Raw genomic sequence first — 19,532 nt, forward strand, 5'->3', positions numbered from 1 at the left:
CACAGCAATTACACCTTGCAGTCTTAAATTGTCACGTTAAGTTAACATAGTTTCCCTTTATCAGCACATGAATACATTGTGTGTGAGATGGTACAATGCTCCTGCCCTTATAAACCAGCCTCTGACCTACAGTGAGCAGCACCATATCAGATACACTACCAGTAAAGAATTCTGTTTCAAAATCTATCAATGGAATCATTGCTGCCTATTTATAGTAATTTGTGCGGATCATTGAAGGATGTAGATATGGTTAATCCAAAACTGTGGCACTAAGATAACCATCTACTGCTTTGGGTTACTCACCTGACCTAACAAGCCCAACAAGACTGGGAATGAAGCTGGGCAGGTGGAGGGGGTGTCAGTGGGAGAGCATTTTGGTGGTAGTGATTAGAATTCAGTTAGATTTAGTGTAGTTATTGATAACGACAAAGATAGACCAGGAGTAAAAGTTCTCATTTAGGGAAAGGCCAATTTTACTCAGCTGAGATGTGATTCAGCAAAAGTGGACTGGAAACAGCTACTTGAAGGTAAATCGGTGTCAGGGTAGTGGGAGGCATTCAAGGAGGAAATAGTGAGGGTTCAGAGCAAATATGTTCCCAAAAAGAAAAAGGGTGGGATTCCCAAATTTAGAGCCCCCTGGATGGCAAGGAGCATACAGGGTAGGATAAGGCAAAAAAGCAAAGCTTATGTCAGATACCGAAAGCTCAATACTGCAGAAAGTCTAGAAGAGTGTAGAAAGTGCAGGGGTGAAATTAAAAAGAAAATTAGGAAAGCAAAGAGAGGACATGAAAAAATATTGGCAAGTAAAATCAAGGAAAACCCAAAAATATTTTACAAGTACATTAAGATCAAGAGGATAACTAAGGAAAGAGTAGGGCCTATTAGAGACCAAAAAGGTAACCTATGTGTGGAGGCGGTACATGTTGGTACAGTTTTTAATGAATACTCTGCGTCTGTCTTCATATCACAAAAGAGGGGGACGAGGCAGCCATTGTAGTTAAGGAGGAGGAGTGTGAAATGATAGATGCGATAAACATAGTGAGAGAAGAAAGAAATAGGAGCAGGAGTAGGCCAATCGGCCCCTCGAGCCTGCTCCGACATTCAATAAGATCATGGCTGATCTGATCCTAACCTCAAATCTAAATTCATGTCCAATTTCCTGCCCGCTCCCCATAACCCCTAATTCCCTTTACTTCTAGGAAACTGTCTATTTCTGTTTTAAATTTATTTAATGATGTAACTTCCACAGCTTCCTGGGGCAGCAAATTCCACAGACAAGGGGTTTAGTTTCTTTGATTCAGGCGGTTAAGAGAAGCAAGGGAGGAAATAGCGGAGGCTCTGACTATCGTTTTTCAATCCTCTCTGGCAGCAGGTGTGGTGCTGGAGGACTGGAGGACTGCAAACGTTGAACCGTTGTTTAAAATGGGAGAAAGGGATAGACCGAGTAATTACAGAACAATCAGCCTAACCTCGGCGGTGGGCAAATTATTGGAAATAATTCTGAGGCACAATATTAATCAGATCAGAGAGATGAATGCATGGCTTAAAGATTGGTGTGGGAGAAGTGGGTTTCGATTCATGGGGCATTGGCACCAGCACTGGGGAAAGAGGGAGCTGTTCCGTTGGGATGGGCTTCACCTGAACCATGCTGGGACCAGTTTTCTGGCAAACCGAATAACTAGGGCGGTAGAGAAAGCTTTAAACTAATTGGTGGGGGTGGGGGGGAGGGCTCAGGTGGGGCGAAGTTTAGATTGATAAAGAGAAAAGACAAGGAAGTAGTACAGGAAAGTGATGGGGGTAATGATAAACAGAGTGTGTCAGGAAGAGACAGAGCGTACAAACATAAGAGTGCACTAGCAAATGGGGCTTGGGTAGGAAAGAATGGTGAAAAGTCAAAATTAAAGGTTCTTTATCTGAATGCACGCAGCATTCGTAATAAAATAGATGAAATGACGGCACAAATAGAAACAAATGGGTTTGATCTCGTGGCCATTACAGAGACGTGGTTGCAAGTTATCCAAGGTTGGGAGCTAAATATTCACGGTTGTTTAACATTTCAGAAGGATAGGAAAAAAAGGTAAAGGTGGTTGAGTAGCTCTGTTAATAAAGGATGAAATTAGTATAACAGTAAGAAATGATCTTGGCTCAGAAGATCAAGATGTCAAATCAATTTGGGTGAAGGTAAGAAATAGCAAGGGAAAGAAATCACTGGTGGGAGTAGTATGTAGGCCCCCTAACAGTTGCTACACTGTAGGGCAAAATATAAATCAGGAAATAAGGGGGGGCTTGTAAAAAAGGTAATGCAATAATCATGGGCGATTTTAACTTTCACATAGATTGGGAAAATCAAATTGGCAAAAACAGCCCTGAGGAGGAGTTCATAGAGTGTATTAGGGATTGTTTCTTAGACCAATATGTCAGGGAACCAACCAGGGAACAGGTCATTTTGGATCTGGTAATGGGTAACGAAACAGGATTAATTAATGATCTCAATGTAAAGGATCCCTTGGGAAGCAGTGATCATAACATGATAGAATTTCACATCCAGTTTGAGAGCGAGGATCTTTGGTCTGAAACTACTGTATTAAACTTAAATAAGGGCAATTATAAAGGAATGAGGGCGGAATTGGCTAAAGTGGACTGGGTAAACAGATTAGATGGTATGATGGTGGATAAGCAGTGGCAAACATTTAAAAAGATATTTTATGACTCGCAACAAAAATATATCCCTGTGAGGAGGAAAGACTGCATAAAAAGGGTGAACCAACCATGGCTAACAAAGGAAGTCAAGGATGGTATCAGGTTAAAAGAAAAATCATACAACATGGCAAAGATTACTGGTAAGCCCGAAGATTGGGAAAACTTTAAAAACTAGCAAAGGATGACTAAAAGAATAATAAAGAGGGAGAAAATAAATTCTGAGAGTAAACTAGCAAGAAATATAAAAACTAACAGTAAAAGCTTCTACAAGTATATAAAAAGGAAGAGGGTAGCTAAAGTAAACATTGGTCGCTTAGAGGATGAGACTGGGGAAATAATAATGGAAAACAGGGAAAAGGCAGAGAAATTGAACAGATATTTTGTATCTGTCTTCACAGTGGAAGACACTAATAACATAACAATAATAGTAAAAAATCAAGGGGCAAAGGGGACGGAGGAACTAAAAACAATCACTATCACCAGAGAAAAAGTATTAGGTAAACTAATGGGTCTGAAGGCTGACAAGTCCCCTGGACCTGATGGCTCGCAACCAAGGGTCTTAAAGGAAGTGGCTACAGAGATAGTGGATGCATTGGTTGTAATCTTCCAGAATTCACTGGATTCTGGAAAGGTCCCAGCGGATTGGAAAACCGTAAATGCAACACCCCTTTTCAAGAAGGGAGTGAGACAGAAAGCAGGTAATTATAGACCAGTTAGCCTAACATCTGTCATTGGTAAAATGCTAGAATCCATTATGAAGGAAGTAGTAGCAGGACATTTGGAGACTCATAATACAATCAAGGAGAGTTAACGTGGTTTTACGAAGGGGAAATCATTTCTGACAAATTTATTAGAGTTCTTTGAGGAAGTAACGGGCAGGATGGATAAAGGGGAACCAATGGATGCAGTATATTTGGATTTCGAAAAGGCATTTGATAAGGTGCCATATAAAAGATTACTGCACAAGATAAGAGCTCATGGTGTTGGGGTAATATACTGGCATGGATAGAGGATTGGCTAAACAATAGAAAACAAAGAGCCGGGATAAAAGGGTCATTTTCAAAATGGCAATCTGTAACTAGTGGGGTGCCGCAGGGATCAATGCTGGGGCCTCAACTATTTACAATATATATCAATGACTTGGATGAAGGAACAGAGGACCCGATATTAGTAGGGAGACGGATTACCAGCGGGGAGTCGACTGGAACATGGGTAACCCGCCCAATAAAATTGGTGGGTTCCCCACGCGATCGTAAGTAAATTGAAGCCACTTACCTTGGCTTCCAGGTTTCACGATGGAAAACTGCGCAGCGGGTGGACTGCGCACCCGCATCATAGGCTGTCAGCTGGAGGAGCCCTATTTAAAAAGGCAGTCCTCCACTGACTGATGCTGCAGAAAGGAGCCAAAATTACAGCATGGAGCAGCCCAGGGGGAAAGCTGCTCCCAGGTTAAATAATGCCTCACTCCAGGTCCTACTGGATGGGGTGAGGAGGAGGGGGAGGACAGAGATCTTCTCCCCGGCGGACGGGAGGAAGTGGCCTGCCTCTGCCACCATGAAGGTCTGGCTCGAGGTGGCAGAGGAGGTCACCAGCACCACCAACATATCACACACCTGCATACAGTAGAGGAGGTGCTTCAAAGACCTAAGTAGGTCAGCCGAAGTGAGTACACTTACTCATTCCCCTACGCTCTGTCTGTCACATCACCGCCCCCAACCCACATCTCCTTCTGCACTGCCAACACTACTCTATCACATCACTCCTCAAACCCACCCAAACCTCATCCTCATCTTACCTGCACTTACTCACCTCGCCAGTACTCATCCCACCACCACCACTCAACCCAATCATCATACAATCTGATGGCTCTGTCTCATACTCACCCTCTGATGCATCTCTTTCAGGGTCAGCCTCACTCCATCTGCCACTACCTGTGCTGCAGCCACAGGGCATGCATCACGTAGTGTAGTGGGAAGCGTAAGACAAACATGTCATGAGCATGAAGGGGATGCACAAGGGTGTTTGAGGGTTTGTCATGGTTTTTACTGATATTTGATTTCTGATCAACTCACATTACATATTATATTGTCACCACTACTGCCACGTCTTGAGCATTCTTGACTGGCTTGTACAATAATGCCCTTTCATGAGGTTGTCCATGAACACCCTTGATGCCACTCATTGGGTCACCCTACAGTGGGTGTATGTGTAGTTGCACGACTACTTTGTGCAGGTGCCTGTTGCGCAGCACTGTGTTGTGTAGCTCCACGTTGCGGAGGTGGACGGCATGCCTGGCGAGGCTGGTGATGTTGCTCGTCCTCCAATGGAGTGATGAATGCAGCAATGGAACCGCCCCCCCCCATCCTGACGGTGTGAGTGTGAGGGGGTCCACAAAGTGGGTAAATGTGTTTGAACAGCAGAGTTTAGGGTATGATTTAATAATTTTGAGTGTGGAGACAACGGTGTGGCAGGGGAAACTTTGTCTGAGGTGACAGAGTGCCCTGCTGCAATGAATGAGGGTTTACCCCGCACCTGTTAAATGGACCTTTGCAGCTGCCACTGGATGCTGGCTGCAACATGTCTGTTTAAATAGGGAGTGTTTAATTAGGCTGTGATCGCGTGCGGAGCACCCCGAATTCACTGGGGGCGTTACCCACGCGCCCAGTCGGCCCCACGCTGCCAACCTGCCTTCCTCCTAAAATCGAGCTCTGGGTAGTCCAAAATCCACATCCTCCTAAAATCTCCAACTAATGAGGTCTGTAAACGACCTGAAATACCCAGATAATGATCTTAAGTGGGATCCCGCCGGCATTGATTGCCGATGGGAGTCCTACATGCGGGGGCTGCGTGCGCACCGATACGCGTCATTGGGGAACGCGGAAGTGGGCGGGTTGGAGCCGGGCTCCGGACCCGCTCCGGGAATCCCCAATTTTAGGAGCCCCCCCGCCACAAACGCACTCATTCGGCCATCCGAAAATTGAGCCCAGAGTGTCTTGTGGCCAAATTTGCTGATGATACAAAGAGAGGTAGAAAAGCAAGTTGCGATGAAGACACAAAGGGCTTGATCGCAGCCTAATTGAAGGCACTTACCTTGGCTTCCGAGTTGCGCGCTGGAAAACTGCGCAACGAGCAGACTGCACACCCGCATCATAGGCTGTCAGCTGGAGGAGCCCTATTTAAAAGGGCAGTCCTCCACTGACTGATGATGCAGAAAATAGGCAAATTACAGCATGGAGCAGCCCAGGGGAAAGGCTGCTTCAAGGTTTAATGATGCCTCACTCCAGGTCTTACTAGATGTGGTGAGGAGGAGGGGGAGGACAGAGATATTCTCCCTGGCGGGCGGGAGGAAGTGGCCTGCCTCTGCTACCACGGAGGCCTGGCTTGAGGTGGCAGAGGAGGTCACCAGCACCACCAACATATCATGCACCTGCATACAGTGCAGGAGGCGCTCCAATGACCTAAGTAGGTCAGCCAAAGTGAGTACACTTACTCATTCCCCTACACTCCGTCTGCCACATCACCGCCCCCACCCCACATCTCCTTCTGCACTGCCAACACTACTCTATCACATCACTCCTCACACACACTCAAAGCTCATCTTCATCTTAGCTGCACTTACTCACCTTGCCAGTACTCATCCCACCACTACCACTCAACCCAATCCTCCTACAATCTCATGGCTCTATCTCATACTCACCCTCTCATGCATCTCTTTCATGGTCAGCCTCACCCAACCTGCCACTACCTGTGCTGCAGCCACAGGGCATGCATCACATATGTGCAGTCGGAAGCGTAAGGCAAATGTGTCGTGAGCATGAAGGGAATGCACAAGGGTGTTTGAGGATTTGTCATGGTTTTTACTTATATTTGATTTCTGATCAACTCACATTACATATTATATTGTCACCACTACTGCCACGTCTTTGCGAATCTTGTCTGATTTGTGCAATAATGCCCTTTCCTGAGGATCACTATGAAGACCCACAACTGATGCCACCCATTGTGTCACTGCAGAGTGGGTGTAGGTGTATTTGCAGGGCTCTTTTGTGCAGACGACTGAGAGACGACGGCAATATTCCCGGTGGCACCCTGGAAGGATGCGGAGGAGAAGTTGTTGAGGGCAGTGGTGCGACAGGTAAGAAGATGGTGCTCAGGCCAGCCGGAAGCAGCTCGACATGAAGAAGGCTGCAGATGTCCACGACTACATGTCGAGTGACTCTGAGCCTCTATATGCACTGCTCCTCAGAGAGGTCCAGGAAGCTGAGCCTCGGTCTGTAGACCCTGTGGCAAGGGTAGTGCCTTCTGCGAAGCATCTCTCTCTGTGGTTGCCCTCCTTCCTGCTGTGCAGGTGGATGTGTCACAGCACTGTGTTGTGGAGCTCCACGTATCAGAGGTGAACGGCGGGGCCGGCGAAGCTGGTGATGCTGTTCATCTTCCAAGGAGGTCATGACTGCAGCTATGGCAGCCTCCATCCGGAAGATGTACGTTTGAGGGGGTCCGCAAGGTAGGTAAATATGTCTGCACACCGGGGTGGAAGTTGCAAGTTGGTGAATTTTGTTGTTAGGAGGAGGGTGGTGGAGGCCAAACTTTGTCCAAAGTGACAGAGTAGCCTCCTGCAATGAGTGAGTGTCTCCCCCCTTCCCACTTGTCAAATGGACCTTTGCAGCTGCCACAGGCTGGTGGCTGCAATACGTCCATTTGAACTGGGAGTGTTTCCCCCAGTACAGGAAACAGTCCCAGTTGAGTTGACAATCCCACCCCTCCTAAAATATCATGTCAATCAGGTCTTCAAACAACCTGAGCTATGTAAATAATTGGTTTAAGTGGGATCCCGCTGGCTTTAATTGGCGGCGGGAGTCCCGCATGCGGGGGCTGCGCGTGCTTTAAGCATGTCACTGGGGAGCCTGGAAGTGGGCGGTTTGGAGCCAGCCACCCGACCTACCCCATGAATCCCCGATTTTCGGAGCCCCCGCGCCATTCTCGGACGTCCAAAAATCGAGCTCAAAGTGTCTGCAAAGGGATATTGACAGGTTAAGCGAATGGGAAAAAATTTGGCAGATGGAATATAATGTGGGAAAATGTGAGGTCATCCACTTTGGGAGAAAAAATAAAAAAGCAAAATATTATTTGAATGGAGAAATACTACAAATGCTGCGGTACAGAGGGATCTGGGTGTCCTCGTACATGAAACACAAAAAGTCAACGTATAGGTGCAGCAGGTCATCCAGAAGGCAAATGGAATATTGGCCTTTATTTGTAGGGGGATGGAGAATAAAAGCAGGGAAGTCATGTTACAACTATACAGGGTGCTGGTGAGACCACACCTGGAGTACTGCGTACAGTTCTGGTGCCCTTATTTAAGGAAGGACACACTTGCACTGGAGGCAGTTCAGAGAAGGTTCACGAGGTTGATTCTGGGTATGGAAGGGTTGTCTTACGAGGAAAGATTGAACAGGTTGGGTCTATTGTTTAGAAGAATGAGAGAAGATCTTCTTGAAACATAGAAGATTCTGAGGGGACTCGAGAGGGTAGATGCTGAGAGGATGTTACCCCTCATGGGGGAGTCTAAAACTAGGGGGCATAGTATCAGAATAAAGGGTCGCCCGTTTAAGAAGGAAATGAGGAGGAATTTCTTCTCCCAGAGGGTCGTGAATCTTTGGAATTCTTTGCCCCAAAAAGCTGTGGAGGCTGAGTCATTGAATATATTCAAGGCTGAGTTAGACAAATTTTTGATCAGCAAGGGAGTCAAAGGATATGGGGAAAGGATGGGAAAGTGGAGTTAAGGTAAAAATCAGATCAGCCATGATCTCATTAAATGGCGGAGCAGGCTCGAGGGGCTGAATGGCCTGCTCCTGCTCCTATCTCTTATGTTCTTATGGTCTTATAATCATCATTTAGAAAGGCATGGATTAATCAAGGACAGTCTGCATGGATTGGTTAAGGGAAGATTGTGTCTGACTAACCTGATTGAACCTTTTGAGGAGGTAACATGGAGGATCGATGAGGTTAGCATGTTTGACGTAGTCTACATGAATTTTAGCAGGGGTTTTGACAAGGTCCCACATGGCAGACTGGTCAGAAAAGTTAAAGTCCATGGGATCCAAGAGAAAGTGGCAAATTGGATCCAAAATTGGCTCAGTGACAGGAGGCCAAGGGTAATGGTTGACAGGTGTTTTTGTGACTGGAAAGCTGTTTCCAGTGGAGTTTCGCAGGGCTCAGTACTCGGTCCCTTGCTTTTTGTGGTACATATCAATGATTTAGACTTAAATGTAGGAGGCATGATTAACAGGTTTGCAGGTGATACAAAAGTTGGCTGTGTGGTTGATAGTGAGGAAGAAAGCTGTAGACTGCAGGAAGATATCAATGGACTGGTCAAGTGGGCAGAAAAGTGGCAAATGGACTTCAATCCGGAGAAGTGTGAGGTAATGGATTGGGGGAGGGCAAACAAGGCAAGGGAATACACAATAAATGGTCGGATACTGAGAAGAATAGAGGAACAAAGGGACCTTGGAGTACATATCCGCAGATCCCTGAAGATGGAAGGATAGGTAGATGAGGTGGTTAAGAAGGCATACAGGATACATTCCTTTATTAGCCGAGGCATAGAATATAAGAGCATGGAGGTTATGCTAGAACTGTATAAAAAACTAGTTAGGCCACAGCTCGAGTACTGCATACAGTTCTGGTCACCACATTACAGGAAAGAGATTTACGAGGCTGTTGCCAGGACTGGAGAATTTTAGCTATGAAGAAAGATTGGATAGGCTGGAATTGTTTTCTTTGGAACAGAGGAGGCTGAGGGGTGGTTTAATTGAGGTGAATAAAATTATGAGGAGCCGAGATAGAGTGGAAAGGAAGGACCTATTTCCCTTAGCAGAGAGGTCAATAGCCAGTTGGCAGAGATTTAAAGTAATTGGTAGAAGGATTAGAGGGGAGTTGAGGAGAAATGTTTTCACCCAGAGAGTGTGTGGTTCTGGAACTCACTGTCTGAAAGGGCGGTAGAGGCAGAAACCCTCATCGCATTTAAAAAGTACTTGAATATGCACTTGAAGTGTCGTAACCTACGAGGCTACGGACCAAGAGCTGGAAAGTAGGATTAGGCTGGGCAGCTCTTTTTTGGCCAGCACTGACAGGGTGGGCTGAATGGCCTGTGCCGTAACTATTCAAAGACGAGCAGTGGTGTTCTCCTGCTGTCCAGGTCAATATTTATCCCTCAACCAACATCTCAATCAGATGGGGGTTTAAATTGGTTAACCCCTGAAAACGGCGCTGAGGTCCTGGTGTGCAAGTAACCTGCGCCTGTTGGTTGCGATGCAGGCAGCAGGTAACATTCATACTGCCTGATGATTTCAGTGAATGCTGCGTGCAGCCAGCACTAATTACGTTGTTGATTGGCTGCATGCACCAGCAGGGGGCCCCAATATCGGGAGTGGCTAGCACCACTTAAAGGCAGCCTGCACCTCTTAAAGGGGAGGTGCACTGCAGCCGCAGGAAGTGGTGGAAGTCAATTGTGAAGTGAATCTGTGCTGCAATACAGTGAAGCATGGTGATGATGGGACCTCTGGAATTTTTAATGACCAACACCTTGGCCACTCAAAGTATGCGGGACTCTGATATTTTCAAAATATGAGGTACTGGTTTGAACGGAGATCAGAAATTACACAAGTAAAACCCAGATGCAGGTCTTGTCCTTAGGTTAAAAACAGTTGTTGCATTTTAAAATTTTGTAAAAGTTTTCTCAAACCGACATCCCATATCCTCCAATCTGCACGCCAGACCCGGCCAATCAGAGTGTACCGGGCCTGGGAGACAGTGTGCACCAAGGTTCTATGATGTTGTACGAGAGGCCTTGGTGCAAGAGGAGGACAGAATGAGGGGCATCCTATATCCGCAGGGGGGGACAAGAGATCTTCCAGACATATGTTCCCGAGGCAGTGGGAGGCATTAGCGGATGAGATCAATGCCAGGAGTGTAGCACCACGAACATGGATGCAGTGCAGGAAGAAGTTCAATGATTTGACACAAGTGGTCAAGGTGAGTGAGTTCAACCGTCAAGTGGAATCTCCTTCCAACTGCACCACTAGCCTCGTCCACTGGTCGACGCATTACACCACCATCACCCACATACCAACAAATTCTTTCAATCAGTACGAACTCTTCCAATCAGATGCTTCATCTCACCCACTGTTGCAAGCTACAGATCCCAAACTCACTGGTCACACATACTGGCAGCTATTCAACCATGACAGGCACATCACCCAAACATCTCGCAGGACGCTCACCGATAAACATCCAGCTTTCTTGCAGACGAAGATGGCTCATAACAGGAGGCAGCAATTGACAGAGGCTCTATGGAACATGAACCTGCTGCCCTCTCTCAGGATGACTGCATTCCTGTCCTACCCCTGCCACTCTGCCAGTGCCCTTGCTGTTGCCTGTCAGCTGGCCAGCCCACTCCCTGTAGAGTGTTACAACTTTATTCAAGTATTGGAAACCTCCAAAAATAGGTACAAATGGAGCATCAGCAGCCAGAACAAAGAATCCATCAACTAACCAGTAACTCTTGCATGATCACTTTAAATAGTGCTGGTGGGGGGGGTCCTCCATGCCGTTTAAGACTTGTTCAGATGTACGAGGTTAAGACAGTGCGTTGGCTGGAGCCTGGCGTTCCAAAATAACAGCGGTCCCTTTAAATCAGCATTGCAGACTGATTAACATCATAATCTCCCTCCTCTACATGCCGCCGGCATTTGTTAGGTGCACGTGCGCAAATACTTTTACCACGATGGCGTCCTGCGCACGGCACGCCTGAAGTGTGCACGTGCATTTTCAGGGCTTCGGTGTCCTTGTGGGTGCAAGGCCAAAGTCCCACCACAAACTGATCATTTATTTAATTACTGCTTGTGGGACCTTGCTCTGCATTAATTGGCTGCTGAGTTTCTGACATTACAACAGTGACTACATTTCAAAAGTGCTTCATTGGTTGTAAAGCACTTTGGGATGTCCTGAGGTCGTGAAAGGTGCTATATAAATGCTACAGGTATGGTTGAGGGAGAATGTTCTAGCAAAGTGCAGGCACAGACACAAGGCGCCAAATTCTTCTGTGATGTAATCTTGAATGGCTCTATAAAAAGGAAGGAGGGCATTGACCATTATAGAGAGCAATTTTCTCCCTTAGTGTGCAGCTGGTGTGCGACCACGCACAGAGCATCATGCAAGTAAATGCCCGTTACCCTGACAGCAGTCATGATTCCTTTATTCTGTGGCAGTCCAACGTCCCACCTATCTTTCAACCGGCATGGCAAGTCAAAGGCTGGTTACTGGGCAACAAGGGCTATTGCCTCATGAGGTGGCTCATGGCTCAGGTCAGGGATGCGCACATGTACAGAGCAGGCCTACAATGAGAATAATGCGGCCACACAAAATGTCATCGAGCACACCATAGGCGTTCTAAAGCAAAGCTTCTGCTGCCTGGACCATTCTGGAGGAGCCCTGCGGTACTCAGCTGAGTGGGTGTCAAGATTCGTCATTGTATTCTGCATGCTAAACAACCTCACCCTTATGAGAGGACAGCCCTTGCCAACACCTATCCGCTAAGACCCTGAACCAGAGACAGAGGGAGAGGAGGAAGAGGCTGAGGAGGAGGAGGAGGAGACAGCAAAGGAAGTGGAGGAAGAGGCAAGGAGGAAACAAGGTGCACAGGCCCTGTTTACCAGGGCTCTGCGTGCTCACCTGATTGATGAGCAATATCAGTAACATCACCAACTGTCCTACACTCCTCACCTTTCCTCTCCCACATCATCCAATCATCCTTCTTATGATTACACTTTGCTTCTTCCTGCAGCTCATCACATAAATAAAAACCACCACCAACTTCGACTTCAAATACAAATTTATAAACTAACACATGAAATGATATATACAACATTACACTTTACACCCTTGTGCATTCCCTTAATGTCTGTTGTTCGTGCTCCATCTCTAGTGCTCCTACGAGGTGCACCCCCAGTGGCTGGAGCATGGGTGGTGGAAGGCTGCTGACCTTCAGTTGAGGAGCGTGCAGATGGCCGTGGAGGATGACCTCGAGCAGCTCTGGAATGGGAGTGCCCGGCTTCAGACTGCACCATCTTGGCATGGGCTGCAGCAGTCTGGCCTGGCTGGCTGACAGGCAAGAGCAAGGACACTGACGGAGTGGCAGGGGTGGGAGCAGGATGCTGTCCTCCTGAGAGAGGACAGCAGGTTTGTGTTCCATGGAGTCAACGCCACTCTTCCGGGGCGGTGCCTCAGCAATCCTGGTGATCTGCTGGAGAACAGATTGCTAGATTGCTGTGATGCCCTGCTTGCCCTGTTCCACAGTAGAACTCAGAGCCACAATAGCAGCAGTCTGAGCCTCCAAGGCAGCAATCTGAACTCCAAATGCAGCAGTCAGACTCTGGATGGCAGAAATTTGTTCTACAATGGAAGCTGTGACATTGGTCATCAGTCACTGCATCATGGTGGGTTCCACTGGTGTGCTGATGGATGTGACCACCCATTCCATGTGGGAAAGGATGGGCTCCAAGATCCAGGCAAAGCCTTGTGTCAACTCCAAGGTGAACTCCTCTATGCCGTGTGGCATTGCGTGCAGGCTTTCTGGCAGGCTTTCCAGTGCACCAAGCATTTGGCTGTGTATGCCGATCAGCCTTCTTCTGTGGCCTGGCCCATCGAAGTCATCATCTGACTCTTCAGCAGCACAACTAGTGTGCGACTTTGCCCTCCAGTGAGCTTGCACCTGCGGTATTTGTTCCCCCCGCTCCAGCTCCTGCAATTTTTTTTATTTTTTTTATTCGTTCACGGGATGTGGGCGTCGCTGGCGAGGCCGGCATTTATTGCCCATCCCTAATTGCCCTCGAGAAGGTGGTGGTGAGCTGCCTTCTTGAACCGCTGCAGTCCGTGTGCCCAACGTCTCACCACATGCAGGTCCCTCCTCTAACCTAGCCTCTACGCTACACGTAGTGTCAGTATCTGAGCTGGTGGCTGCGATTGTCAGATCAAGTGACGTTGTGGTTTCATGATCACTGTCTTCCTCCTCCTCCACCTCGAACGGTGCCGGCTCCAGTTCTTGGGCAACTCCAATGATAAGGGAGAGGGATTGAGTTGTGGACTGAGGGTGGAGAAAGTCAGATGTGTGTGCTGATACCCACTGCAGCACGTGAGTCAGAAAATATTGTGGGATGAGGGAGATGTGGAAAACGAGAAGGAGGATTAGGTATGCAGAGAACCTCATCAGCGAGACCTCCAGCGCTGCCAGTGACCACGTCCGCGGCAATGGCCCACCCAATGATCCCCAGCACTGTCTCCTCCGTGGGGGTGAGGACGTGTAGCTGTGTCTGTCCTCCCCCAGGTCTTTACTGCTGCCAGCTGTTATGCGCCAACTTCTCCTGCAAGTCAGAGGGAAGTGTGTCAGTGAGTGTCCTGCAAAGTGTTTGGGTGATGTGGCTGTCATGGATGAATAGCTGCCAGTGTGTGTGACCTGTGAATTGTGGGTGTGTGGCTTACAAGTATGGTACAATGTGAGGGTAAGATGCAGCATCCGAAGTGCAGCGTTGCATAAGATGGAAAGCGTTTGTTGGTGGGTGGGTGACGGGGGGTATTGTGCATGGACCAGTGGTGTAGTTGGTAGGATTTGCCACTTGACACTTGAATTCACTCACCTTGATCACTCATGTCAAATCATTGTAATTTCTCCTGCACTGCATCCACGTGCGGAGTGCAATGTTCCTGGTATTCACGACTAGGCCACTTCCTCCCACTGCCTCTGCAGCTGGTGTCTGGAAAGCCTCCTGCCACCCTGTGGGTACAGGATGGCCCAGCGTGTGTCCACCTTGTCCATTAAGACCTCTGGAGCATCATCGGAGAACCTTGGTTCATGTTATCTCACCGGTCCAGCATTAGACTTTTCTTCCACCACCGATTGAATTGACAGTGCACCTTCCCTTTAAGAGGTGTCGGCTGCCTTTAAGTAGTGTTGGCCATGCCCCATATCGGACCTCCTGCTGGTGCGTGCAACTACTCAACAATGCAGGTAGTGCTGGCTGCTCGCAGCCAACATGCAGATTATCAGGCAGCACGAATCTCGAGTGCTGCCTACATCTCAACAACTGGGCATGGGTTAATCGCGAGCAGTGACCCCCATGCTCGGTTTTGGGGGTTAAGAAATTTAACCCCCGATGTAACACTTCCCACATCATGTCTCAAATTACTCATACAGTGTCTCCCATATTTAGAAAGTGGCAGGAGTCCCCCACTATTTCGATACAAGATTGACTTTTTAATACATCCCGACATCTGATTTGCTTTACTCACAACCACCGAGTGTCGTTGGAATAGCTTCAATTTGTTGGCACAGATTTTGCTGGAGCAGGGCATCCAACGGCATCTCTCGTTAGTTAGACTCAACCCTCCACCCTTCAGCTCAAAACATTCTTGGCCACTAAGTTGCTGAAAGTGCGAGCTGATAACGTCACAGCGAGGGAAACAGGGCATCTGGGACCTGAGTGAACAGGGTATCTCCTTAACCAATCAGATTGAAGGATTGAGAAATAAAGAGCACAAGCACTGAGAGGAGAGTGTAAATTAGAGTGGATGAATTCAATGTCAAATCGGGTACAGAAAGAGAAATAAAGAGAGGGAAAGAAAGATTGGATTAAGAGAGAGAGAAAAAAGAAGAAAGGAGAATTAAAAAAAAATAAAATTTGACATTTTTAAAATCTCCAACAACAATTAATACCTGAAGGAATGAGACTTCACACTTGCAATACTTAATGTTCAGTGCCAGAGAGGTTGATTGGCAGTAATGAATAATTATCATGTTGTTAAAAGGGAACTTGTGCTTGAAATAATAAGACTTAACTTTCTGTGGCGAATTTAATTTGTATCTACCGCAAATACACCAACTTCACGCCATTCAATGGATTTCAATGGTAAGGCAGCAGGGAGATGCCATTTTTGCGAAGCTAACAGCGGAGCCTAGTTGCCCTGGAGAAGATGGTGGTGGGCCTTCTTCTTAAACCACTGCAGTCCATGTGGTGAATGGACTCCCACAATGCTATTCGATAGGGAGTTCCAAGATTTTGTCCCTGCAACGATGAAGGAACAGTGATATATGTCCTAGTCGGGATGGTGTGTGACTTGGAGGGGATCTTGGTGGTGATGGTGTTCTCATGTGCCTGCTGCCCTCGTCCTTCTAGGTGGTGGTGATCGCAGGTTTCAGAGGTGCTGCTGAAGAAGTCTTGGCGAGTTGCTGCAGAGCACCCTGTAGAAAGGACACAATGCAGCCATGGTGCACCCATGGTGGAAGGAGTGAATGTTTAAGGTGGTGGATGGGTTGGTGATCAAGCGGTCCGCTTTGTCCTGGAAGGCGTTGAGCTTCTTGAGTGTTCTTGCAGCTGCAGCCAACATTGCAAGTGGAGAGTATTCCATCACATTCCTGACTTATGCCTTGTAGATGATGGAGTGGCTTTGGGGAGTCAGGAGGTGAGCCACTCGCCACAGAATACCCAGCCTCTGACCTACTCTAGAAGCCATGGCATTTATATGGCTGTTACAGTTGAGTTTCTGGTCAATTGCGACTCCCAGGATGTTGATAGTGGGGGATTTGGTGATGATAATGCCATTGAAGGCATGTTATTATATCGACGTGATCAATAAAAGGAGCAGCAGTGAACAAGTAAACAATAATTGCTGTTCATTCATACCCTCGGGAATATAAAATTCATACGTTTTCTGATCAGTTTTATTTAACTATGTGTAAGTGAAAATTATGGTGGAGAAGTGAAGAGCAAATGCCTCAGTTTTACTTCGAATGGTTTTCTGGTAAAATATATATATCTATATATCTATATGTATATTTCTTACAGGCAAAGATACTGAATCCGCAAAATGAATCTACAATTTTTCTGCAGCAAAATGGCAGCTGGTTTGATGTTAAGTTTCTTTGTGTTTCTACTTCGGTCTGTTTTCACTCAGAGTAAGTGCCTTTTTTCCACCAATCTCATTCATATTGTTTGACTTTATCATCGTGTTTAATGAAATCACACACCTACAATTCAGAAAGCAAGTAAGGTCTTTATTTTTATGTCCCTGCTCCTTTAAACAGGTTGAGTAAGTTCGCTTTTCAGTTTAAAGCAATAAAAAAAGTTCATATAATGAAAAATGTTCGCATATTTCTCATTGCTCTTCAACTCCTTTTCCCGATCTATCTATCACTCTGTTTATCCATTCATCTCTCCATCTACTCTTACATATTGTAAACGTCATCACACAGCAAGTTGTCACATTTCAAAGTGTCACACTCACTCTGTGGAGCACTTTCTGTATTCCATGATATTTGATATTTGATAATTCAACAGCCTAACAGCTAGCATGTGATATAGAATGGTTTCAAAAGTAGTAACAATGTTCAAATGTTAATGAATGTTTATAAAATTAGGAATTATTGAGAATCTTTTGTTGTTTGAGCCTGTACAACTTACAAAAGTTAAAGTTTGGTAAAACATAATTTGAAAAGGTTTGAAAGTTTGTCGCTGCAGCTCAGTTTGGGTTACATCTGGTTTAGTGTCCAAACTTTGTGTTTAAACTTTACAGTAAATACAGTGTGCATGGAACCATTTTATTTTTGGTATTTGTGATGTGAGTTGCTATTTAATCAAGACTCACAGATACAAGGGTTTTACTGCTTTAGATAACTTCCCTTATGAAAATGTAGATAAAATAATGGTTAAAATGAGTATTTTATTAGTTTACTGTTACCCTTGAAATGAAGGATAGATGATGATTTGAAGGTGGAAATGCAGTCCAGGGAACGGTACCGATGAACTGCTGACTGATTTCAATCTCTCCACCATTGGTGGCTGTGCCTTCAGCTGCCTAGTCTCTAAGATCTGGAATTCCCTTCCTTAGCCTCGCCACCTCTCTACCGCTCTCTATCTTAAGACGCTCCTAAAAACCTACCTCTGTGACCATGCTCTTGGTCACCTGTCCAAATATCTGCTTATGTGGCTGGGTATCAAATTTTGTTTGATTACGCTCCTGTGAAGCACCTTGGGCAATTTTATTATATTAAAGGCAACATATGGATGAGGTCCTGCAAGGTGAATTTAAGGAGTTAGGAGATAAATTAAAAAGCAGGACCTCAAAGGTAGTGATCTCAGGATTACTACCAGTGCCACCTGCCATTGAGTATAGGAACAGGAGAATAGACCAGATGAATGCGGGGCTGCAGGGATGGTGTAGGAGCGAGGGATTTAGATTCCTGGGACATTGGGACCGGTTCTGGGGAAGATGGGACCTGTACAAGCTGGATGGGTTACACCCGAGCAGGACCGAGACCGATGTCTTTGTAGGGGTGTTTGCTAGTGCTGTTGGGGAAGGTTTAAACTAGAATGGCAGGGGGTTGGGAACCTGAGCGGGGAGCCAGAGGAGGGAGAAACAAAGATAGAAACAAAAGGCAGAAATGGAAGAAGCAATAGTGGAAGGCAGAGAAAACAAGGGCGAAAAACAAATAAGGCCATAGTGCAAAATAAAACTAAGATGACTAGCAATCTTAAAAAGACAAGTCTAAAGGCATTGTGTCTTAATGCGCGAAGCATTCGCAATAAGCTAGATGAATTAACAGTGCAGATAGATATTAACGGTTGTGATATAGTTGCGATTATGGAGACATGGTTGCAGGTTGATCAAGGATGGGAACTGAACGTCCGGTGGTATTCAATATTTAGGATGGACAGGCAAAAAGGGAAAGGAGGTGGGGTAGCATTGTTAGTAAAGGAAGAAATCAATGCAATAGTGAGGAAGGATATTGGCTTGGAAAATCACGATGGGGAATCTGTACGATTGGAGCTAAGAAATACCAAGGGGCAGAAAATGTTGGTGGGGGTTGTCTAAAGACCCCAAACAGTAGTGAAGATGTAGGGGAGGGCATTAAACAGGAAATTACAGACATATGCAAGAAAGGTACAACTATAATCATGGGTGACTTTAATCTACATATATAGGTACATAGGAACATAGGAACAGGAGTAGGCCATTCAGCCCCTCGTGCCTGCTTCACCATTTGATAAGATCATGGCTGATCTGTGATCTAACTCCATATACCTGCCTTTGGCCCATATCCCTTAATATCTTTGGTTGCCAAAAAGCTATCCATCTCAGATTTAAATTTAGCAATTGAACTAGTATCAATTGCCGTTTTCGGAAGATAGTTCCAAACGTCTATCACCCTTTGTGTGCAGAAATGTTTTCTAATCTCACTCCTGAAAGGTCTGGCTCTAATTTTTAGACTGTGCCCCATACTCCTGGAATCCCCTACCAGCGGAAATTGTTTCTCTCTATCCACCCTATCCGTTCCCCTTAATATCTTATAAACTTCGATCAGATCACCCCTTAACCTTCTAAACTCTAGAGAATACAACCCCAATTTGTGTAATCTCTCCTCGTAACTTAACCCTTGAAGTCCGGGTATCATTCGAGTAAACATACACTGCACTCCCTCCAAGGCCAATTTGTCCTTCCGAAGGTGCGGTGCCCAGAACTGCTCACAGCACTCCAGGTGCGGTCTAACCAGGGTTTTGTATAGCTGCAGCATAACTTCTGCCACCTTGTACTCCAGTCCTCCAGATATAAAGGCCAACATTCCATTTGCCTTATTGATTATTTTCTGCACCTGTTCATGACACTTCAATGATCTATGTACCTGAACCCCTAAGTCCCTTTGGACATCCACAGTTTTTAACGTTTTACCATTTAGAAAGTACCCTGTTCTATCCTTTTTTGATCCAAAGTGGATGACCTCA

This window comes from Heptranchias perlo, chromosome 14 (assembly GCF_035084215.1).
Source record: "Heptranchias perlo isolate sHepPer1 chromosome 14, sHepPer1.hap1, whole genome shotgun sequence".
Classification (NCBI taxonomy): domain Eukaryota; kingdom Metazoa; phylum Chordata; class Chondrichthyes; order Hexanchiformes; family Hexanchidae; genus Heptranchias; species Heptranchias perlo.